This window comes from Poecile atricapillus, chromosome 3 (assembly GCF_030490865.1).
Source record: "Poecile atricapillus isolate bPoeAtr1 chromosome 3, bPoeAtr1.hap1, whole genome shotgun sequence".
Classification (NCBI taxonomy): domain Eukaryota; kingdom Metazoa; phylum Chordata; class Aves; order Passeriformes; family Paridae; genus Poecile; species Poecile atricapillus.
The window spans coordinates 89,349,511-89,374,275 of record NC_081251.1 but is presented as its reverse complement, the minus strand read 5'-3'; the positions used below and the strand labels follow the sequence as shown (position 1 = coordinate 89,374,275).

Here is a 24,765-nt window from a genome sequence, read left to right as displayed (position 1 = left end):
TGGAAAGAGTTTTTAAATTTTGTGTAGTGCCAAGTGGAGAACAAACATAAAGATGTGCATGAGAAAGGTATTTTTCACTCTAGATGAGAGTGTTAAACAAGACAGAACTTTAAACATTATCTTTTACTGAGAAGATGTTTGCTCTGAACTTGAGTGGATCCTGGAAATTAAAATCATACTCTCCACCCCTTTTTAAAAATAATAGAAGTATTTTAACTGAAGACATTTGAGTGCTGATTTGGTACTGAGTATATATATATATACTTCTGCACTGAATCCTACTGCCTCTGTTGCATTGGAAAAACTGGGAATGTAGTTTCTCTTTTTTTACATACTTTCTCTCCGGCTTTTGCTTGACTGGCCAACAGTTGAATTCAGAATGAATTCAGAATTCAGAAATCAGCTCAGACACAAGGACTTAAAAATATCAAAATAGAGGTAAGTATCAATGTTCACAAAAGTTTTATTGTAAAAAGCAGCCTATTGTCCTGGGGTGACTTTATGATGCTTTTATCCTCAGTCACCTTGTTTATGTTATATATTAAGTTCTGCATTTAAGACTGACTCTGAGAATGAAGGGGGGAAGAAGAAGCATGCAGTTTATGTTCAGAAACAGCACTCACTGCACCGCATCCTGCTCCTGGACTGTGTTGTCTGCAGCACGGACAGACAGAGGGACAGAGCTCTCCTTTGCTTTTGGTTAGGTTTTAGCTAGGTGAGGCGGAGAAGCTCCCTAGACGTTTTTGGTTTTTTTTTTCCTTTTCTTGGATCTGTTCAAACCTGCTCTGGACTGAACACCCAGCCAAACCCTAGGAGCTCACGCTTGTGGCCCACCGGGACCTGGGCCTTGGCACTTTCCAACACTGGAGGGACTGATAAGAACCTGAGCGAGCCAAGCTACACCACATGAAACAGACTTTTTCCTGGATTTGCCATCTCATTGCACATCAAGAGGTTTTATTGTTTAATATTATTCAAATTCTGTTAAATAAACAGGTTTTTTCCCAAATCAGCTGGGGGAGGGGCTGCTTGAATTTTCTTTCTGGAGGAACCCAAACTGGGGGTCCCAAATTTGCCCTAAACCAGGATACCTATGAATATTCCCAGCGCTTCTGGTTACTGAAAGCCCTGTTTTGTGGGCTTCAGGCCATGACAATGCATTTGTTGCTTGTTTTATTGTTATTTAGCAGATTTCTCAATATCCTTTTGTTATTTTTTGTCTCTTGTCTCCTTTTACCTGCCCAGGATCCCTGGGCAGAGCCCTCCTGTTCCTACAGGTCTCCACCCTCAGTGTGGTGGGAAAGAGAGGGGCTGAGGGAAGCATCTGATGGAAATGAATTCCAAGCAATGACACACTGAGGAAGACACTGCATTGAATGGGAGGCCAACAGGGTACCTGGTGCCCTTTTAGCACCCATCTGCAGCACTCCACTCACTTCTCTGCTTTTCCTCATGAAGAATCTGCTGCACAACGACCAAGTTAAGAGCAGAAGAGCCAGCCCTTGGTCACATTGGAACAAAGGAAGATTAGCACTGGGCATTACTGAAAAGATGGAGAAAGCCAAAGGTACAGAGAAGGTAGACAGTAGAAGACATCCAGGTGCTGCCCCACAGAACAAGAGGCTCCTAAAGGTGCCAGTCCTACAGTAAGGAAAGGCTCAGTACATGGACAAAGGCTTCTAAAAACCTACATGTCCAGATTGAAATGGCCCAACAGTGTGCCTCAAGTCTTCTTTGAAGTTAATGACAGTCAAGGGCAAGTGTTAGTCAGGACCAGGCCAGTGCTGTGTGCATCCTGAGAAGTACCATCTCCTTGGTACTGGGAAGGGGGTAATGTGCCCTGGGAGTATGTGTGTTGTAAATACTGGTGATGATAATGGTGTCTGTACAGGGACACTGAACTTGCCAAAGCCTCCAGGAATGTGCTCTCTTATCAGAAGAGAGAGCAAGAGCACACATTTGCCAAGCAGTCTCAGAGATGCTTTCAATTAGGATATCCCAGGCCTTCTCTGATTTGTCTTTTGATATGATTTATGTCCCGTGTGTGAATGGAAAAGTTGTTGCAGAGCTGAGCCTGGGCTCACAGCTCCTCTGCAGTGTTGCCCCACAGGCTCGATATAATGAGGAACACTAAAGTGAGGTTTTGTTACCAGAGAAAAAATGCCTCTTGGTGAATGTGTACAACCACAACTTTTCCTCTGTGTTCTGTTGTGAGAGTGATGCTGTGACTTCAGACTCATAGATGATGTAGTACCACTGGGCTACTGTCTGTGTGCCGGTGTGAAGCTGTCACTCTGTTGCTGTGGTGTCGATTCATACACTGTTATCAGGTTGGTCCTGTTTCACCACCATTCCTTTCCATGAAAGCAAGAGTGTGCTTCAAGACATACATGGGTACAAAGAGGTGTGTGTGCGGGTACAAAGAGGTGTGTGTGCATGTGTGCCATCCACTGGTCATGTGGTGCACAGCATCCTTTAAAAGGCAGGTCCCACTTCAGAATTAATATTGAAAATCTTTTGTAGTAAGAAATGATTAGAAGCATTATTTTATATAAATGCAGCTTTATTCAGTAGTTCACATTACTTAAAGTACTTACTTCCTTAAGACTCTACTTGTATTTTTGATTTTATAGCAGCAGGTAAAAAAGCAAACTGTCATTTTGTTGCATGGCCATTTCCAGTCCTCCAGTTTAATTTTTCTAGACCAGTTTGGTCAATTGTTTACAGTACAAGGCAGGTGAACAGAAGTGGGGATGAGGAAATAGGGGTGGGAAAGAATATGCAGGATATAAGCATTCTCTTGTCCCAGGCTCAGCCCTTGACAAGAGTTGGAAGGGGCAAGTAAAACTCCGGGAAGAATGGGTCAATGCTAATGGCAGCTGCTTTCATTTTCCAACTCCAAACTGCATGCTGTGTTGTTATTTTTAAGACCTGGGAAGAGATGAATTGGGTCAAAATAATTCAAAACCACACAATGTACTGATGTTTTGTTGGAGCCCTTAGAAGTAGCCCATGTGCCACATAAGTTGAAACAAATTAATTTTAGAGCCAGTCTGTCTGCTTTGAGCTTCCTGACTTGAGAAGTGAAGGATTTTAAGATGTCTTTCATGTTGGAGTGGTCTGAGACCTCATTTAATAATGCTTTTAATAAGGTCTTGATATTCAAGTGAAAAGCTCAGCTGAAGGACAAGTGACTGCAAATTGTAAAGCACAATCATCTCTCATTTTAATATTCAGTTATTTTATATAAATGATCATAATAGCCAGTTCATTCTGCCTTGTCTCTATGGATATTTGGTTTCAGAGGAGGAGGCTGCTGCCTGACAAGCAATGTCGTGTCTGTTTACCATTTGGTTTCTTCACAGGGATTGGATGTGGCAGCATCTTGTCATGACTGTTGCTTGAGCCAGCTAGGAGGTTAAATATTTCATTATGATGATTTTGATACTTGCATTGATCTCCTCTGGATTCATAATTAAAGACATGACAAAACAAAATAAACCTCCCCCAAACAATTGTGTATGTCTAAATCATTTACATATGTTTCTTGTTCCAAATTATGTGTGGGTTTCTTTTTAATATAACTCTTGGCATGACAGAAATTACGCTGGTAACATTGTTGGTATTGTCAGCCTAGAATGTTTTCAATGACACCAAGTTTGTTGGGACAGACCGTGAATTACTTGTCAGTTCTTGAGAAGTCAAAGCTTAATGCTGATCAAATGTTTAAAATATGACTTGTATTAGCAATGGGTTTTGATATAAATTCTTTCTTGTCACCATTAGGCAAGAAGCCAAAGAACTCGCAGTGCTGTAGCTCTGCCCAGCAGCTGTAGTTTGGAAGTCAGCTCCAGGCTTCTATTTTGGACTGAAATTCTCAAGTTTGTAAGTTTTTTTTCTTCCATTTCAGTGGGAATAACTGAAAATAATTTTAGGCCAATCTTAAGTATATTCTCTTCTGCCCCTTTCTATTTTTCCTGGCCAGTTATTGAGCCAACCAATCAGTTATTATGCAGTTCTCTCTATTATGTTCCATATAAATCCATAGTTTCTACCACACTGTTCTCCATCACTCTACCTTCTTTCAATAGTCATGGACAAATGGTCATTGAATCCAAATATTTTTTGCAGGTGTTTCTGCAAAAAAAGCAACTTTTACCTGTGAAACCATAAAAGATGAGAAAGTAAAAATAGAATATTTTACTGAGTTCAGCTCCAAACATATTGTATTTTTACAGATGAATATTTCCTTCCTGTTTTTGTAGAGATTATCAGCCCATCAATACTGTTCTTCTCTTCTACTGACTTGCACAAGCCTCTCTTGACAATGTTGTGTGCAAATCCATTAACCACATGCCACTGAAGTACTGTTAATCCAATAGAAAGTTCACATTGGGTCAGGGAAAGAGGAGGAGAAAGAGCTTTACTGTGGGAGGAGATACCAGCATTCTCCAGGAGCCCACTGGTGAGGTTTTTCACTCCATCTGCGCACCGAGGTCAGAACTTTACTTCTGCAGCTGTGGGTGAAAAAAAGAGATAGCAGTTAATCCAGGAGTAATGCTATCAAATTCCCTTAACACAGAGTTATGCATTCAGGGTAGACATTCCCAGGACAGCCAACCAAGTATTTTATTTATCTATACTAGTACAGCAGTTCAAAGGTTCTTCAGGCTCCTTGTTCAGGACCCTTAAAGCAGTATGTGAAACCTTGTTCCAGTGGCTGGCAAAGGAGTCTGGCCTATGGCCTCTGTAACCTTCCACTGCTGTGCTCAGCTTCTCAGCAGATTCCCAGAAGTAGCTGTCTGAAGGTGGGCACCAGAGCAGGTTGATGCTTCATGGCCAACAGGGTCCTTCTCCAGAGTGAATTTCTTTCCCCTTTTCCTGGCTAGATGTTCCCCTGTGCTCTTTTCTTTACCTATACTGTCATTGCCTTGACTTTGTCTTCAAGTTAATCTCATCAGTTAATGATTGCATGAAGTCTGAAAAGCCCAAGTGCTACAATTCATTATTATTTCTTTTATTTTCTCCCTGACACTCTCTCCAAGTCCAGATCATGGGATCTCTATGTGTAGCCACATCTCCCTCTGTAGTTTATTGTCCAGAATCCAAGCAACTGGTCCCTGTTTTCAGCTCAGTTGCTTCCTGTTTAACTCCTGTGCTGCTGGAAATATATCATGGAACCAGGGAGAATTAAATAACAGTAATTACTTCATATCATAATTACAGAACTGGCTTTTTTAGTTTGTAAAAGGCATTAAATACACATCTGATCCATTTCTGCACGGTGTGTGAGCGTGTAGCACAGTGTTATCTTTTGGTAAGTAAAATCTCTCTCTTTCTTTCCTACCTAGCTGTCAGTTGAATACAGACCCTCGCCAGGGTCCTTTGTGTTTTCCCACCAGAAAATCAGAAAAAGCAGGAACATGCTAAACATGGGTTAGTTCTGGGGATGTGAAATTTTAATGACACTTCTATGGAGCTTGTGTGACCTGTTAAAAGAGAATTTTGCTTTTGCAGTTTCTTTTTCCCATACCCCAAGTTACCCATAATTAGGGTAACTTTTTACACAAGTTTTTTACTCTTCAGATGTAAAGGCTGTGTCAGACAAATACCAGGTCATTGCTCCAGAGCATGGGGTTTGGAGTTGCTTGTGAAAGGATCTTGTAAGCATAAAATCACAAACAACAGCTTCTGCTTTGGAAATAGTCCAACCATTTTGCTGAAAAAAAAAATTAAAACAATTTAGGCAAAACCATCAGGGTTAATTCAAACCAAGTGGTTATAGTGGGAACAGGAAGCTCTTAGTACCAGGCTTCACAACATGAAAGAAATTTGTTATCCTGGAGTGCCTGAAAACATCCAACAGTAAGAGTCTGCCAAGGATAAAGAGGCAACAAAGCTTCCACTCTTTTGTTGTAGTTTTGCTTCCTGAAGGACAGATCTATTTCCAACTGTGATGAGTTCAAGTAAACTGCTCTTGTGGTATCCAACATAATACTTTTAGTGGGTGCAAATCAGTCTGGTTGCAGCTGCCCAAATTTTCTTTCCTGTATTCATTGTGGCTGGCATTGGTGACACTCCATGTTAAGGGGGAAGACCCAGTATAGTATGGCATTGTCTGTTTTCCTGATCTCTTAATTTTCCAGGCTGATAAATGCCATTGATGAGATGCATGCAACAATTACTATGAAGGTTTGCAGCTGGAGCAGCTTAGGAACAGAGTTTTCCTGCAACCATGAGGACTCAAATCAGGCAGCTTCTGCATTGGTCTTTGAGGCAGCACAGGCCAGCCTGGGGGAGTGCTGCTCTCTGGTACTGCTGTGTCCTGGGTTAATCCCTCTGCAAATGCAAGTTTACCAGCACAGCTCTCAGATGTCAAGCCCCCAGCCAACACCTGTGAATCCTGGACCTATAGGGACATGTGTCAGCATACTCTTGATGTGTCCAACAGCTTGCACTTCTGCCATTTTTTTCTTCCACATCACACATTTCCTTTTTTCTGACTATCACATTTGCTTCTCTCCAATCTATTGAAACTCTTAATTTCACTTTCCCCTCTTTGTTCTTCTCCATATTCAGATCCTACACTTTTGTTGTCCTACAGAGAAAGACAACATGGGACAAAAGGGCCATTAAAATGGTGAGATTCGCTGTCAAAATTGTTAACCAAGCTGTGAACTCACCAAGTTTCAGAAGATTATGAAACACTTTGAATATGATGCTTGGATAGCTTGGGGGAGAATAGGCAACTTATGGAGGCTTTTGACTTTATTTCAGGTAGTTTACCTGCCTCTCAGCTGTTGCTTTTCCATTCCCAGCAACCCCTACCTCTGACTTCATTCTCAAACTTTCCTGTTTCGCCCATGCTGTTTGCTTGCTGAGTTGCTTTGTATTTGTATTAACACAGGTTGGACAAGTTTTGTTTTTTCCAGGACATATGCCAGTTGTGACAGAATTCTCTAGCTCTCTGAATTAAAGATCAAAAGTCCTTCAAAGTTAGTAAACACAGTGGCCTTATCCTACCCCTAGACTCTTCTGCACACATCACACTTCAGTGAAACAGTCTCTTGTCAGACTGCCAATGTTTCTCTTCCACAAACTTCACTTGTGACCTTTTTCCATGCTCATGGGCACAGCACAACAAGCTCTCAAGACCCTCTCCAGCAGAACACTCCTGCCCTGCTGAATCTGCTCATACCCATGAGCTGGCAGCTGCTCAGAAATCCAAACTTCTGTTTTAATAAAAATTTTGAGGTGGTTTCTGGTGGGGAACAAAAGCTCATTATAGCTATTCCTTTTGGCTCAGTGACCTTTTTATCCCCTAAGTGCAGTCTTGAACCTCAAGCACATCCAGCATTTAGGAGAATGCTAGAAACTGCAAGAAAATGCAGCATGAGTTCCGAAAACAACATAAAAACAGATCGGACTGTTCTTAAAATAGTGACCAAAATATCCTGGTGAGCCATGAAAGTACTAATGAATCACACCCCAGGATGGGCTAAATAGTAATAGAAAAAAGCTGCTTCTTTCAGTTCCCTGCTGGGACCAAAAAGTTGATTCTTCATTACTGACTTGTTTCTTTTCCCTCTTCAGTGAGTTACTAGCTGTAATTTATGATTAAATAATTCCTTTGGGAAATTATTCCTCATAGGGAAAGAATTACAAAAAGGAAAAGAGATTTTCTCCGCTTTCCCCATTCATCAAACCAATGAGAATAGCATTCAGAAAATTCTGATATCATGACACAGCCTAGCCTTTGCTTCGAGTTTTGTTTCGCTGATTATTCTGAAGATGGATTGAGTGGCATCGCTGACTCTTTCCCACTGAATAGTAGCAAAAATTTTTTTTACTATGCAAAAGAGCTTACATTTCACGGTGACCTCTTGTCTTTGGCAAAAAGGGTTCTGCCACAACTTTTTCAGAAGGCAGCCTTGCCTTTTTTATGATAAGCAGTTTACCAGAACAACTCTGTTTAAATGAAGTTCTAGCAAAAATGTCTAGCTTCTGTGACCTGAATTCAGTGTTCACTATGCCTTATCTAGGGATATGGATGGATATACCTTATCCAGAGTAAAGGATTGCAATTTTGGAGCAAAATGTACCAAAATGTGAGGTCAAGACGGAGTTCTGGCATCCACAGTCATGGTCTTCTACATTTCAAGAAGTGCTGAGAGGAACTTGTTTGCTCCTAACACTGTTGTGACTGCGTTTATGGTGGTGTGTGTATACGGAGGGCAGAGTTAAAGCTGGAAGAGTGAGTACTTTTATCAAAGAGCATTTAGAAAGACATACAACAACCACCATAATCCTATTGGAATTGGAGCTCCTTGGTAGGTAGGAATGTATTTGTGACTTCTGTTGATACATTCTGCAATTTGTACCTACAAGGTAAATTAGATACCTTCCTCCATCATCCAGTGTTATGGGAATCTGATTTGCTGATCCAATGCAGAGAATAGAAACTTGGCTAACCTCCGGTCCAAGGGACCAGCCTAAGAGTCTGATTAGTGATCCTGCAACTGGCAAGCTTTTGTATGGTATTAGGGAAGATGAATGATGGCTGTGTTTGGGCAAATTTTCAGTGGAGGAAGGCCAGTCCTCTGAAAGACTTCTGCCTTGGAGATCTGTTCCCTAAGATAAAACAAAACTACTTGGTCATGGTGACTAAGCTGTGGACCCCTTCCTGCTTCAGGACCCCATGTTATCTCTTTGTAAACTATTGGTCATTTTACCAATGGTCTTAAACCATTGATCCTTTTCCCAATTGTCCCCTTCCCTATCAAAACCCCGTCTTTTGCCCAGTTCAGTGGGTGTGGCTGTCACATAAAGGACTCTGTGGAATGCTGCATAGCCCTTGTCCACGCATCAGCTGGGGTAACCCATGAGCGAGCTGAGCTGATGACTAGAGCTGGAATCACATCTAAAAGAGCTGATCAGGCTCAGGCTGAGTTCATAGGGGTTACCCCCAGCTGGAAACTGCCTGAGACTCCTGGACAGCTGTTCCTTGTGGGACCCTTATCCAGGAAGTCAGTGGCAGCCAGGGGTTGGATAGACCCCCAGAACCAGCCACAACAGTTTCCATAATTTAAGAGAGAGCAAATCAGCTCATTGCTGATCCAGACTTTGTCATAAGCAATTTGAAAGTTTTCTGTTGTTTCAGCTGAAAAGCATTTGGAATCAAGAAGAAAAATTCATATTGATGCACTTTGGATTTTGGTGAGCATCTGCTTGAAAAAGCAGCTGTTCTTGGTCATCCTGGCCCCATGGGGTCACCTAATAAAACAGTTCACAATTTATTGGCAAGTTTGGGGCAAGCACAATCATTCTTTTCTAGCTCATTAAACAAAAACAAAACAGAAACAATTTACAATATAATTATATGCACAGCAATAATTCAGTCTAAGGGACATCTTGAATACCATTAGGAGACATATCGTATCCAAATGCTGCCAATGTTAACTAAAACTTCAGAAGCCTGAGCCAAATGGAGAGACATCATTTTTCCTCCCTTCCTCGTTCTGTTTTTCACTTTTTTCCTCATCACTGCAACTAAAAATAATGCTTTTCTTGCCTTATTTGCTAACTAAAACATGTATACCTGCTTGTTAAACTGTAATTTTAGCTTCACTTTGATTGATAGCTTGAGTAGGAAAGGCTTGAATTTTTGTCTTGTACAGACACATTCAAGTTGCATGGCAAGGCTGTTAAGTGCTTTGCTTTTGTAGTCATCATGCAGACTGGAGCTTCCCCAGCAACTGGGAAAAGTTTAAATGAATTTCATGTATTTGGAGTTAATTTGCTTTTTTCCTATTTTTTAGTGAGGGCTTTAATAAAGCTGTGGCTGTTTTGGAATGGGGAGTGCATACCTTCTGAGTGAAGCATAGCCAGTGCTGCAGCTGCAGCTGCTTTCTTTCTATATGTGTTGCTCAATAGGCTTGTGGGAACTGATGGAGCAGACTGGTGGGACTGCCAGGTGGGATGGGTCTGCTGTTGTTACTGGCTTGAGCCCAGTTTAATACCTCGTAGCTGAATGGAGGAGAGATGTTGAAGAGGTGTTACTAGAAAAACATTGCTTTAAAATGGGAGCCCTAAAAACCAATGATTATGTTAATGTTTGTTCTAATTGTACACTCTGGAGCATCACATTAATACCCAAGGAGGCAGAGACTTTCTATTTTTAATGGCTTCCTTCCCACTTGTAGCCAGTGGGTCAAGTGCTTTGCCTGTCTGCTAGTCCATAAAGGGTTTGGATACTTTGCCAGCCACATGCACCAGCTGTGGGCTGTTGTACGAGGCATGGAAAGAACTTCTGTGACTTCTAACGAAGTACTAATAGTGCAGCAACAGATGGTGTTTCTTCTTTGGTAGAAGTGGCAGGAACTGGTCTTTGTACCAGAGTTGCCTTGAATCCAGTTCAGTCTGGAAAGATGTGGGGAACTGTTTAGGATCCTTTCTAAGACTAGAAAATAGCAGAGAGAAAAAGGGATAAAGGATATAGCCAAGTGGTCCAGACTGAGTCTAAAGCCAGTATTCACTTACTGCTGTTTCTGAATAACTAATGCAGAGCTGGGTCAGGGTAATGCCCTGTAGGTGACTGTGGCTAGTACAGCATGCTTAAAGAAGGTGGATCTATCGACATCCTTCCAGCAGCAGCTCAGACCTCAGCATCCAGACCATCGTGGCCCAGCAAACAATGGATCTGCCATCCATCAATGTACTTCATTTCAGGAACACAGTGTAAACTTCTCACCACCACAACATTTTGTGGACAATAAGGACTAGAACTAATTCCATTCTATTAGTCAGATACATGGAATGAGTTGTATATTTTTATAGTTGATTGTATGAAAAATTTTCTTTGGCTTTTTTTCAGACTTGCAGACAGAAACTGTTACCAGACTGTAGTAGGTTTTAGTGCTAGCTAAAAATACCAGGGTACTTACTCATTTCTTGCTGTGAGATATGGATTAGGAGAAGGGCAAAACAAGCTTAAGACTTTAAAGGAATAAAGAAACTTTATTAACAGGACTACAAGAATAAGAAACCAGAATAAAACCTTCAGAAACCTTTCCTCCCCCTACCCAACTTTTCTTTTCCCAACAACGTAGAGACAAAATCTGGGATGTTAATACAGTACTAACTATACAATAGTCTTTTCATCAGTCTTTGTAGCGAGAGGAGTTTTCTCTTGTCATACCATGGAGAGTTCTCCACAAGAAACAGTTTTGTTGTGGCTTTTAATTTCTACGAATTCCAGCCACCTGGGCACAAATTCTGCCATTGTGCCCTCCTCCCATTTTCACAGCCCTCCTAGAGGTGTGTCCATGAGCCATGAACTCAAGGGGTATTATTTTAAGGATGAGTTATTCAAAGGCAAAGGTTCTTTCCATCTGTCTCTGTGATAATCTCTGGGAACAGAGGTTTTCTTCTTCTCTCCCTGGGAGCAAAGGGTTTTCATCAGCTCTCATCTCTTTCTCTCTGTTCAAGCGTCTTATGGGATCACAGCTACTCCAGCATCTGCTTAGCTTTATCAATGGATGCCTCTGCTCAGATCTACAGCTTGAATATTTAATTCCCCCAATACTCTTTCATGAATCGAAGGAGATTTATTGTCCATCTCCATGGCCTTATTAAAAGAATATTTCAGCCCATTTGGCATCTCCTCATCACTCCTTCATCTGAGGCTTGACTCCTCCTTTTACTGACTTTGATGTTTCAGGTTGTCTTTCTACGTGTTGATTTTCTTTTTTCTCTCCCTGGGGAAAAAAAATAAAAAAAAACCAGGTCTGCAGGTCTCATCTGTGTCATGAAAGGGTTAAATTTTGCCTGGGCTGCGACAGTCATGGTGTGGGATTTCAGGCTGTGCTGGTGCCTCTCTCAGCCCAGCAGCCGCTGGGAGGGAGCGCATGGTCCTCCAGAGCTCTGCTGCCTTTTAAGGCCAGAAAGAAAGAGAAAGAAGTTCCCAGATTTGGGTTTTTAAAAGGTGGTATTCACAGAGGTGGACTTACTTTTCAGTGGTGCAAAATGCTTTCAGTTCTCAGAACTGGTCAGCTATTGGCCTGATCTCAAGCACAGAAGAAACTCTCAGCTGCTTCTCTCAAAGAAGTCACTTCCCTGGGTGGTTCTTATTGCTTTCTCTAAATGTCAAACTACCACACAGACACTCAGTGTTTGTTTTACCAGAGGAATGTTTTTTAAAAATCAGCTTCTCCATTAGAGGCGAACTTCTACCCAGTCCTGCTGATGAGAAATATCAACCCACTTGAGATAAAATTAGCTAGGAAATTGTAACCTCTTCTTAGCAACGTGGGTAGTAATATCTTCAGATCTTAAAACAAGATTTGGAACAGAATATCTGTTCAAACCTCATACTGTGAAAAACAGTTTTTAAGATGAAAAAAGGTCTGAATGACTGACTTCCACTGAAGTGATACAGTTGAACAGGAGGGAGCATCTCTCTGCTAAAAAAACTGATTTGTTGCATCCTTTTTTTGTATTTGGTTGTGCTTTGTCCTTTTTGGGTATGCTTTTTTTTGTCTTTCAGTACTTTTTGGTCCTCTCCAGCTGAACAGCTGATGTCTCCTTGAGTGTTTTTAAATGCAACAATCATACAAGTAAAGAAATCATGGTTATAAGTGGGTGAAATCACAAGTCAGTTCATTTCCCTGCCCCCACTTCTTTGTAATCAGATAAAGTCACTCCAGAAAATGCAGAGGAGGCTCTGCTATCCATGGCATGTTGTGCCTACAGTTAGCATACATTTTAAATCACAGTTCTAGAGTTTATTTATACAGACAAATGTCATATGTTTAAAAATAATGAGTTTATTCAGAAAGAAAAATTCTCCTCAGAGTGATTAATTAGGGGAGGGAGGTTCGTTCCCAGAGTAACAGCCAGCTAGAATTATTCCAGGCCTTCTCTTGAAGTCAATTACCTGTTGGAAAATCTGTTCAATCCACCAAGTTGGTCCAAGTTCAACAGCTTGAAATAATGAATAGTATATAGAGAGAAACAGTAAATTTTTCCTAATTGCTTATGCAACTCACTGTAACATGTCAGTCACATTCGTGGAGAACAAACTGATTTGGGAGTTTAAAGATAAAAATAATAGGGTTTAGACAAACAGTGGCTTAGATGTTTTTCATAGTGGAACAGTTTGGTTTTTCCTAATGTGTATGAGCCTTCCTGAAAAAACAAATGACAGTGATGTTCTTAAAACATGTAGGACTTAACACTCAGTATCATATTTGTTGACTCTTCAACGTTTTGCCTCAGATTGAATTTAACATGAAAGAAAATAGTTGTGCCATAGAACACTATCACAAAATTGCAGTTGCTGCTCTTCAGAATCCTCAGCTCAGCTTGCAGGCAGCTGTAAAGCACAGTCAGGCTCACCTGGATGCTCTGTTATCCCAAGAAAGCTTCCTTATTGCTTTTTTTCTGATCTTTCAGCTAATACATTTTCCTGAACTCCAAATGAGCAGAATCAGATGAATTGCTTTGCTGGGTGGTGACAGCTCAATATCCCTCCCAGTTTAGGTTTGCTCTTTGGCCCCAACTCTCAGAGTTTCATAAAGGAGTAACGGAGATATAAAAACATATTTCACAGTGAAACCTGGCAAAGTGACAGCCAAGAAATTATTTTCCCTAGTAATTTTAACACAGTAAGTGTTAAGATATTCTAAGAATATGAGGAGGATGGGGGAATAACAGCATTTTAAAAAGCTTGATGTCTCATGTTGATGTTCATGGGGAAATGACATTTGTCTTTTGTTCATAAAAAGATCTGAGATCTAATAATTTCAAAATATTAATGGCATACTACATAAGCAGAAAATTAATATATTGACTAAAGCTGGGACTGATCTTTTCCAGTAGGTTCCTAACATGTCTAGTAAAAAGAAGAAATCTAATTGAAAGAATTTATGCAGTTGACAGGCCAGAAGAGCTCTGGTGTAGATGCTCTTTTAAGTGAAGTAAGTAAAATGCATTTGTAAAACTTTCTAAGTACAAACTTACACAATGAAGTCTTCTGATTCTTAGAGTAAGCACACAGGTTTGGGGTTTGTTTTGGGTATTTTTTGTTTATTTTTGGGCAGAGGAGGTTGTTTGGATTTGTTCAGGGTATTTTTCTTTCTTTATTTCTTCTTTCAAGTACTGAGTTTCTGACAGAAGCTAGCAAGATTTCACCCAGGAAATTCAAAGCTATCTTTGACCATGAGTTGTCAGCTCATTGTCATGGTTTGTCCTTCTACTTAAAAAAGGAAAATCCATGTCAGGCAGAGGGATTTAAAATTGTTTGGTGTGGAGGAAGCCCAGTGTTCCAACAGGCTTCCTCCTTGGAGATCTGTCCCCTAAAATAAGACAAAACTACTTAGTCACGGCGAGACTAAGCTGTGGACCCATTCCTGCTTCGGGACCCCATGTTATCTTCCACTAAATTATTGGTCATTTTACCCCAGTCTTAAACCATTGGTCCTTTTCCCAATTGTCCCCTTCCTTATAAAAACCCCGGCTTTTGCCCAGTTCAGTAGAAGTTCTTCACTGGCCCCCTTCACTGAAGCCTGCTAATAAAAGAGTCCACAGAACACTACACAGCCTCCCATCTCTCATCTACGTGTTAGCTGGGGTAACCCATGAGCGGAGCTGGGCTGATCTGAGCTGATCACAGAGCAGAAATCACTTCTGAAAGAGCTGATCACTTGAAGCCTCAGGACACGCTCCTAAGGCTTACCCCTGGCTGGAAGCTGCCTGAGACTCTGTGGATGGCCGTTCCTCTCGGGACCCTTATCTGGGATAGTGGCAGTGTGGGGGTCGAACAGACCCCCAGTACCAGCCATTCACAATTTGGAAGAACCAAATTTTGGTTGTACTGTCAGGTCATTTGAAAGATGTTTTCAATATTAATTTGGTGGCAGAGGCAAATAGACCAGTTATATTTTATAGTTCTTGGGAGGAGAGAAGCCTATAGTGCTCTTGTACCCAGTTAAGTTCTTTACTTTAGATTATGTGTGTGTCCAAGGAAAATGAGGTGAAAAAACACCAAAGAAGAGATGGCAGCTGAGAAGTAGTTGTTGGTTTGGAAAATCATCAGGTGGGAGCCAGTGGGGCCTGGGCTGGTGGTGGGGCAATACAGGGCAGAGGCAGGTGCTATGGGAGGTTCACATATTTGTAATATATATATATGTTTATATCTTCAGAGGACTAAAGTTCTTACTACTGCTAGGGAATGTACAGAATACTTTCTTTCTCTGCTGTGAAAATACTCCTACTTCATGCTTTTTCTAAGATAAAAATCAGTATCTCTGTGAGGAAGAAGTTTGAGATATTTTTAACTTGTGGTAAAAAAAAATAAACTAGTGCCATTTTTTGTTTTCTGTCTGTGCCTGTAAAATTAGAAGAAACCTATTGATCCACACAGCAGTGATGCACAGAGCATTTGTATTCTGAGGAAGGTAAAACAAAGTCACACATTCAAAGAAAAACCTGTTTAATGAATCCACTTACATCAATTTGCCACCAATAGAGATTCTTCGTAACAAAATGGATCATTGCTCACATGAAGGCGATGACTAAACTCAGCAAAATACATGTTCTATATACAAGCACCAAAGGAGACAATGCCGTGCAGGTCTCTATGATTTATGGTGCTCTGTACTATTGTCTCCTAGGATTATACCCGATAAGAAAGGAAAATTCCAAGAAATGGCAAAGACCTCCTTCTGTTTCAGCTGCCCATTTTTTTGGTATTGTCTGAAAGATGATTTCTCGGGCAAATGTTACTTAATTTTCAGTCATATCATTCCTAAAATATGCAAGAAATATTTAGTGAAGACCGTCAATTAAAAGAAAAAAGACTACAGAACACACTTGAATATGCAACTAATTATTTTTAACTGCTTTTCCAAAAGGACTCTGCTTTTAGTAACAGCCTGCTTTTGTAGAGCATCTCTCAGATGCAAACTTCAAAACGTGGTAGGCAAATTGTGTCAACATGTCTATGGGCTAGGTAAGTACTATTAATCCGTTTTACAGAGAGAGAAAGCTGAACATCAGAGAGACAAGAATATTGCTTTCCAGCTTTCATGTTACAAAAGAACGGTCAGAGCAGAGAGTATTGTGTTAAATTCCACCCAGTAGGTCCAATTTAGCCTTTTGCCTTTCCAGCCAAGGAGTCTGTTACAACTCCATCTTTTCAAGTCACAGGTTATAAGGCAGGATGGCTTGTTCATTTCTGACACATACAACATGTATCTGAAGTTAACTGAAAGCTTCTAAGTTAAAGGTTTCATAAATATGTCAGAACGGATGTAGTCCCTCTTAAAGTTCCTCAGCTTGAGACTGTATCACCCACCACCATGTTGCTTGTGTTCACACTATGGATAAACCCTGCAAGAATGTATGGCCCTACTAATGTTTGTAGTGTTTTTTACATATCACAGGCAACCTGGGTATGGATTACTGGGTGCATCTAATCTTACTTCATGCAGTTTCTCCAACAGATACTCAAAAAAAGGCCAAAGACTAACAAGAAAGTTAAATTCATGGTGAAAAGAGAAACCTAAAAACACAGCAGTCTGTGAAGGCTAAAAGTCTAAAAGCAATTTTCAGTCCTCAAAATAATTGTTTTTTTTACATGGAAGAGGATATATTTTGAGGTAGACTTGCTTAGTGGGATGGAGATATACTTTGATTAACACTTTTTTAATCCTCTCTTTCTGAAAAATAAAAAACACCCTGGAAATCTTAGGCTCCAGTTAGGATGCACGCAGATGGATTTACCTGGGAGTGGGATGTCTGCTGCAAGGACTATCTACAGCTTCAAGTTGCATTATGTGTAAATCCAGCCAGACTGCAAGAATCTCTATATAGAATTTTATCCCACATGTATGTTGAGTGCTCTGTTAATGCCTATCAGGATAAAGCCAGCCTGTTTTTCACAGTATTTATGAGAGTTTCCATGTGGCCTCAAAACTACCACTCTCCAGTGGCAGCAGCCACTGATAAGAGGAGCATGGACACTGCCCTGGCATGGAGTGCGTTGAGCCTTTCTGTTTGGCAGAAGCACCTCTGAAACAAGAGCTGAGGGAGGTGCTGCCAGTGCACTGGCAAGAGGCAGGAGCAGGGAGCTGTATGTGTAAGGCACTGGATCATGCTGTTGTTTCCAGCTTGGTGCTGGCTCCAGGGTGCTGCCAGGTGCCCTGAAGCAGGCAGAGCTGGTGGAAAACACCCCTGGCCTTTGTGACAAGAGTATTGCCAGAGCAGAAGGCAGTGCTTTCTCAGGCTTGTCTGGAGCCATGGAAAAATCCTATAGGACCTCAGCCCTTTCTTGGGCTAATATACTGCTTGTATGCAAAGGTTTGACTTTGCCCTGCCCATGCTAATACAAACCACACCACACATCAAGGTTATTCATGCAATAATTGTTCCACATACAGCCAGCCCAGGGAGAAGGTGCTTACCATGCTGTGGGATGCTACCCAATACTGTGCCTGGCTTGGGTAAGCTTGTAAGGATGTAAGGAGGGTGGTTTAGACCTAACAAATGACATATCATTGAATGCACAGCGTAAGATGCATGACAAGGAAAGGGACTGAAAATGTCACTCCTTCTTTCAGCAGCCTGTAAGACCCAGACTTAGGGCTGGCAGAAAAGGGAAAAATCACAGCAGGTGTTATAAAGAGTTTATGCTTCAGAGTTCAAAGCTTTTTAAAAAGCCAAGTAGTGCAGGTGACAACAGTGCAGTTTTCTGAAAGAATCTGATTTTGGAAATAGACCTGTTGAGAATATTTGAAAATCCCATTTGCTGTCTTTTCGGTGTACTTCTGTACTTTGACACCCACAATCTCTCACTGAGAAGCTTTGTGAAGTTTGCACAGCCCAGAGGAGCTGCATGCAGAGGAGAATGCAGAGTTGGCTACAGGAGAGCTCAGACTGGGGTATATTCTTCCTCTTGCTAATGAGGTGGTTGGTGGGACCTTCTAATCCTGGCCCATGAGGATGTGTGAACTTCAGCATGCCCCATCTGAAAGAAAAAGTGGGATGAAAAGCATCCATGAAAAACTCAACATTGGTAAAGATACAGAGGGTAGTAAAAACATTGCCTGGTATGGGGATAGACAAAGATAAAAAGAGCTGTCCTGTATATTTTGTATATCCAAAATTTTTGAGGTAAAACTGAAAAATAAACAGAAAAAGTGGAAATAGTACCAAGAGTTGCCAAGAGAAAGAAACAAGATATCTGTTCATGTATTCTGCGGACTGGTCTCCCCACTTTCACACTGATACCACAGCCCATGTGCAGCTGTGGGAAAGAAAGAGTTGGAAAGGATGAGAATGTCTTTAAACACCTTCAGCAATTCTGCTGCAGTGAGGGGTAAAATGAATGAAAAAGAAGATACTCCCTTCTTTTCCTGATCTGTTTTTTTAATTCCTTATTTAACACACACAAATGAAAAATTTGGAATAATTAATCTCTGGAGTCAGGTTTTACTTTCATTATAGTAGGTCTTAGTCCATGTATATAATTGGTTATACTAATAATTATCGTCTTCCCCCACACTTCACTCTTCACCTGAACAGAAGAACAAGGTGTGGGCAACAGGACATGGTAGCTTTGAGTGTTTCCCAATATTAGATGCCTAAAAAAGGAAGCTCCAAAAGTTAGTGGGAGCAGTTGTGTTGTCTTCCGATCGCACTGAAGGTGCTCTTAAGGAGGCAAAGAAAGAGGAAGTTGATTTTGACCTGGTCGTCTCTTTCATTACTTGTTGAGGTCTCTCTAACACTTTTTGGGAGCTGTGTAGTTCCAGCCAAAGTAAACTATGGTAATACATAAGCACTAAAAATACAAAGGTGAGCCATGAGCCCATTAATGCTGCCAGGAGAAAAGAAAAGAATTAGCAAAGTCTATGATGGGCAGAGACAGCCAAACCAAATGCCACCTCTGTGAAGATAAATGTGCTGCCAACACCAAGAGCCTGCAATATTATGACCTTTAAAAAACATGTATTTCATAAAAATGAAAAATAAACTGAAGAAGCGCTGGTGAAACTGTCAAGAAGCTGGACTGTTCGTTTATACACTAACATCATACAGGATTTGCCAGCTGAGCCAGGAGGCAGAGCTGACAGCGCTTCCATGATTTTCTTTTCATACAAACCTGCACTAAAGCTGGTAGCCATGGGGAATGCCTACTGTAGGACATGATTTTTTGGTTCTTGTCAGAATTTTTTTATAGTATTACAATTGCCTTTGGTGACAGCCCTGACCCTCAGCAATGGTCACAGCATTAATATTTGCCACTGCAAGGTATGGAACTGTGTGGAAAAGCCCAGCCAGGGAAACAGCTGTGCTGGTGGAATATGGGCAGAAGAAGGGGAGAGCAGACAATCAACCTTTGAGGTGGGGAGAGTTGTTTTAAGTAGGTACATCTTGCCAAAGCTGGGGGCAACAGAAAAGTTGTGGGAAACGAGCAGTGTGGCACTGTGCAATACTGAGTGTGTGGATTCACCATGCCTGACTGCAGGGCCCATGGCTTTTCATGCAGTAGCAGGGATCAGGAACACAGTGGCTGCAATGCTGTTCTGACAAGCCATGATAAATGCTAGCTTTGTTAGTGTGTGTGGCAAGTTACCAGGAGCTCAGCAAATTCCTGTGCTTGGAGAGCCTCACACTGGGAAGAAAAAATGAGCTGTGAATAATGATAATAACAGGATTCAATGAAGCAGATGTAATCCACATTTCTTCAGCTGATCCTGGCTTGCAGCACCAACTCTGCTTGACAAAATTGTATTCACAGGGATCTTTTCAGAAGTTGGTTTCAACAGCTGAGCTATGGTGTGGCTCAGGCTAGTCTAGAGCTATAATACAGGATTTTTTTTCTTGGAAGTCATATTTACAGAGTACTTAAGTGAAGTAAGTACCTTGAAATATTGTCCACAAGAATTAGTAGTTTGAGGAGAGGTTTCCCACTCATTTTTAACACTGCTGAGTTAATTTTTTCTCTTTTAGCTTACCATCAAAAAGCCTTGGTAATGCTGAGCTTCATGCAAATATGTATTTTTAGCAAGCACATAGGCGCCTGAGAATAGCAAATATTGACCCTCTTCCATGTCAACAGAAAAGGAAGTGCAAAACTGGCCATGGGCAGATCAAATTTAATTTTCAAAAGCAACATTTGGTGTATTCTTTCTGCTTTCAGCGCAACTTGATATGTTGATGCTAAGAGGCTGAAATCCTTCCTCTGCAGTTTGCCTCTGTGTGAGACACTGGTAACAAGTCAAATTCTCTGGGATGCTCAGTATCCAGACAGGCACCACACACATTTCTTCTTCTGACCCACAATGCTATCTCTCAAGCTACCTCCTGCAACTCAGTTGAGACACCCTCCTGTATTCTTCAGATAACCTGGAAAACACCCTGCAGGGCTTGAGCACTTCTGAAGGTAAGCTTTCACATCTACAGTTTTCAGTTCCACTACACTTTGCTATCTTTTTTGGACAAGAAATGGATGCTGTTTGTGGTGAAAATCACTGTTATTTCAGTTAGACTAAAGTAAAATGTAAGCAGAAGTAGATATTTACAGCATGCACAGTAGGAAAATCAGTCACAGTTATTTGTGTGAGTCTTAAGTGGAAAAAAACAGGCACACATGCCTGGACCTTTGAGAATTCATCTTGTTGTGGCACCTGGCTGGTGCTCTCCTGACTCATCTCTTGCCTTCCTTCCTCAACTGTGGCCACAGGTCTCCAACAATTCGGCCTGGCATTAACTGTCACCACAAAGAACAATCCTACCCACAGAGTCCTATCCTTCCACCTCCTCCTTCTCCCTGGTGGCCTTGGACATGCTGTGGGGTCATGTACTGGTGAGGGCTAGACCACCCATCCATTTTGAGATTTACCTTTATTTTCTGTTGTTGTGGATTTATCTTTCGCTGGATCACTTCTTTCACCTTCTGGACTGTGAAGCTGCAAGAATACTTGGGGCAACACCAGCAAAGGGGAAGGTGAGGGGTAGGAATGAGAGGTGTCTGCTGGGCTGGGGTGATTTAAGGTCTCTGAAATTGTGGCCTCGCAGTGTTTCTGCCTGAAGCATCTCCACGTTTGAAGCCAAATATTTGGTGTCAATCTATCAGCAGAGATATTTGATACAGTTGACTAAATTAGTTAGATGTGTGTAATTCCTGACTGACTTTTGATGGAGGAAAGACATGACAGTGATTAGCCACTTTGGGACAGCTTTCATTTGAAGAAAGATGGATATGATGTGATAGTTGGAAATATGGGGCTTGAACTCTCTGTCTAACTTCAGAGACCTTCCCCTCCAAATAAATCTGAAGCCCATTAGCAGCTGCTACACATAAAAGTTAGCAGTTATATGTTGCAGTCAGCAACCTCAGGATCTTGTCCAGGGAAGCAGTAGGATTCTGGGGACCAGCATGGAGCACCAACGAGACAGGCTCCGGGTTCATGAAACCATTTATTCAGCACGGGAACAAACTCAGGTCCAGAAGAAACACCCCGCACAGCAGGGGTGTTTGAGGGACAGAACTCTTGAGGGTGTCCACCCTTGAGGGTGGAGTTCAGGGTCAGGGACCACTAGAAACACACCAAAGGAGAAACCCCCCAGGGACTCAAACCCAATCAGAACACCTGGGCCGTCCTTCACAATGGATTTGGGGTGGGACAATGCAACTCTTTGTCTCCTCTGAGGCACTCTGCCACAGTTATACTCCTGTCTGTTGGGCAGTAGATGTACAACATGGGCATTAAATCCCCACCAGATACAAGCTACACTTCACCATGTATTATTTAATTGCCAGTCACTGACCAGCACACCTTTGTTCACTTCATTTTCCTACTGGACAAAAGCATGGCATTGGTTTTTACTATGTAACTGTAAAAAGTCAAGGCAGGTTATTTTTCTACATCATCTTTTCAAGGGTAGCTGAAGACACACGGGCTTCTAAAACTTGTTCTGGGGAAAATCTGGTAAATCTGTTACAGTTTTTTTTGCCATCTAGACATATCCCACCAACATTATAGTCATGATTTGACAGTGAAGCCTAAGAAATTAGATGTAGACCAAAATTTTTTAATGTGAAAATATGGGTACTTTGAACCTGAAAGACAAAATGAGTAGTGTGAAGATGCAAATTTCCTCTAATTTCACTCAAATTTACCACGTTAATTTTTGGTCAGAAAGAGAGTTGCCCTAGCATTTTGTTTCAAATGTGTTGGATTCACAGGGACCAGCAGGAAAGATCTGGGGAGATGTTTTTCAGGAATCACACTCGCCAGGAGACTTGTTCAGGTTTGCAACAAATTAGCAGACACACAGGTCTGCTCTGTTTCCCCAAAGCAGGAAAGCTGGGCGGCCAGTGGAGTGAGTGCTGTATATAAGTCAATGTGATTCTGAGATATAAACTAGGAATGACCTCTCAACAACTGTATTTTTAAGCACAGGGAGACAAATACATCTCAGTCATGTGTGTATTGTTGGGGCTTTGAAAAATAAATATGAAACACCCAGAGCACGTGAAATGGAAGAAGAGGTTTCAAGAGAACCAGTTTCACCTGGAAATATATTGCCTGGCAACCCAAGACTCTAGTCAGTTCAAGTGGCATAAGGATGCTGCTGTATGAAAGAAATACTAAAAAGAAAACCAGGAAAGTCACAGGAAATGAAATAAAAATTCTGGTGAAGCCATAATCCATGTTGTTGTAGCATAAAAAATGAGAATTGAATATTGAAGAAAAAGTCCTTGTTTTTTCTTTTCTTTGCAAAGGTTCAGCTAATGAGCGACTCAGCCTTAAGTAAGAAAAGTCTTGCTGGGGCATAATAAATGTGAGTCACTACAACAGATTTTCTGACTTTCCTTGGGACTCCTCCTTACAGGATCCTTGTACTGGGAAAAGGAAAGGGATAGGGAAAAACTTGCATCAATATTCATATAGCTATGAATACAGATGAGATTATGCAACTGCAAGGAGATTACATTTGTCTCCCTTTGCCTAAACAGGTGGTAAGAACACTTACAAGGCAGTCTTCACAGAAGAAGTAAATTGTCAGACTGGTAAAAAAAGACCAGAAACACTATAGACATGAGATTTGAAGGTAGGAGAACTAGACAGGGACTTTCATTGCTTCAGCCTTTTGGAAAAGCACTGACTCTTGCAGCTGTTCAGTGTATAATGCACACAGCGATCAGGTGTGATGGGGGATGTTATTCCCCAGGTGAGCAGATATTTGCTGGGTAACCTTTGCATACTGCTGGAATAGCCACCAGTGCCTGAAAACTGGGTAGTAAAACTAATGCTCCCAGTCCATATCTTACAAGGCCAAGGCAGACATTGAATTTATATTGCTTTTGAGGCTTGTTTTTCTATCTGAAAGGTTTGCTAGGTGACAACCCCCTTGTTTATTTTTGTTCTAGTGCTCTTTCAGATTTCCTTTCCAGTCCCTAAATTTAGGATTTGAAATACCTCTTTATGCTGGAAGATAATTTTAAAAAACTGATTGAGCCACAGCTGAGCCATTATCTGAAGTTTGTAGGTAAAAGAAAAACAAAACCCATCCCAAGAAGCCAAAAAAGAAGGGGACATTTAGGGCCTCTCCTAACTGTCCAGCTGACACAAACCTGTTAGCCTTGAATCAGATTATTCCCATTTATTTTAATGCGAAATGTATTTAATTAATTAATAGGTGTTACTTTTATGTTTCAAACTTGATGCCAAGTTTTACTTGTTTTCTACTGAAAATTACAGTCTCCTAGGGCCAAATGGCCAGTGCTGTTGTCCTTTTCTGCCTCACATATTAAATATGATAGTCTTGTTCTTCCAGGAGAGCTAACCATACCCATAATGAGCACTTCTCAGAATCAGTCCTGCTGGGACCCTGCACTCTGCACAAATCACCTCGAATTAAAATTCCTTGTCAGAAAACAGCTCTGGAAAGGTAACACCAAATCCATGTGTTATGAAGATAAATGCCTGGCAACAAAATTAGGGTCCAGTGGTCAACTGGAAAGTACAGCTCAGAGGATCCTGGAGTGTACTCGCTCTTAATTTTCACTTGCTTTCTAACTCTGAAAAGCAGATGAAAATGTTACTGGTAAAACTAAGTTCCTAGAGAGAAACTCAAATTCCAGATGACTGATGCCACCCAGGCACCAGCTGTGAGGAGGTAATAAAATCTGCTTTTGAAATGAAATAGGTAGTGCCACACTGCTATTTCTGCACTTGGGGTTTTTTGTCTGTTTTTTATCTGTTGTTTGTCTGTTGAATTCAGTTGGTTTTAAGGGCCACACACATCCAGGGACTGCACAGTCCCTAGCATGAGTATCCTCATCCTGATTGCCGTCAGACTATGTAGTGTGTACTGAAAGAAATGTTAATTTGGTAGGAGTGAAACTTGTCAAGCAATGCCAAGGAGTCATTTGGATGCTGGATATGTTTTCCCTGGAGGCAGGAGATCACAACACTTCAAGAGAATCCACAGCAATCTCTGCAAGGTGAGAGACTGTCTTATCCAAATTTTACCTCATTTTAAACAACTGCAGTTGTTGCCTTTTTTTTATATGGACAAACTGGATTAACCATGATGCATAGGGACATCCTCTCCTTCAGATATTAATTGTCAGAAGGAAGGAGCAGGGAAGGGGAAGACTGGGGACCAGGAAGGAGCTGTTTTTAAAGAAGCATCTGGCTGTGTCCTGAGAAGGTGTATGGGGAGGCAGGGAGGGAAAATGAACTGTGTTGGCTG

At 41.3% G+C, this 24,765-nt stretch overlaps 1 long non-coding RNA gene across 1 annotated transcript; it reads left to right on the top strand.

The window, feature by feature from the left end:
* The first annotated feature begins 1,251 nt into the window (after positions 1 to 1,251).
* On the top strand, positions 1,252 to 24,002 carry LOC131578337 (uncharacterized). Its single transcript, XR_009277447.1, has 4 exons — positions 1,252 to 1,578; positions 3,787 to 3,885; positions 20,201 to 20,443; positions 23,845 to 24,002. It is a non-coding gene; the product is annotated as an uncharacterized LOC131578337 (long non-coding RNA).
* The last annotated feature ends 763 nt before the right edge of the window (positions 24,003 to 24,765 follow it).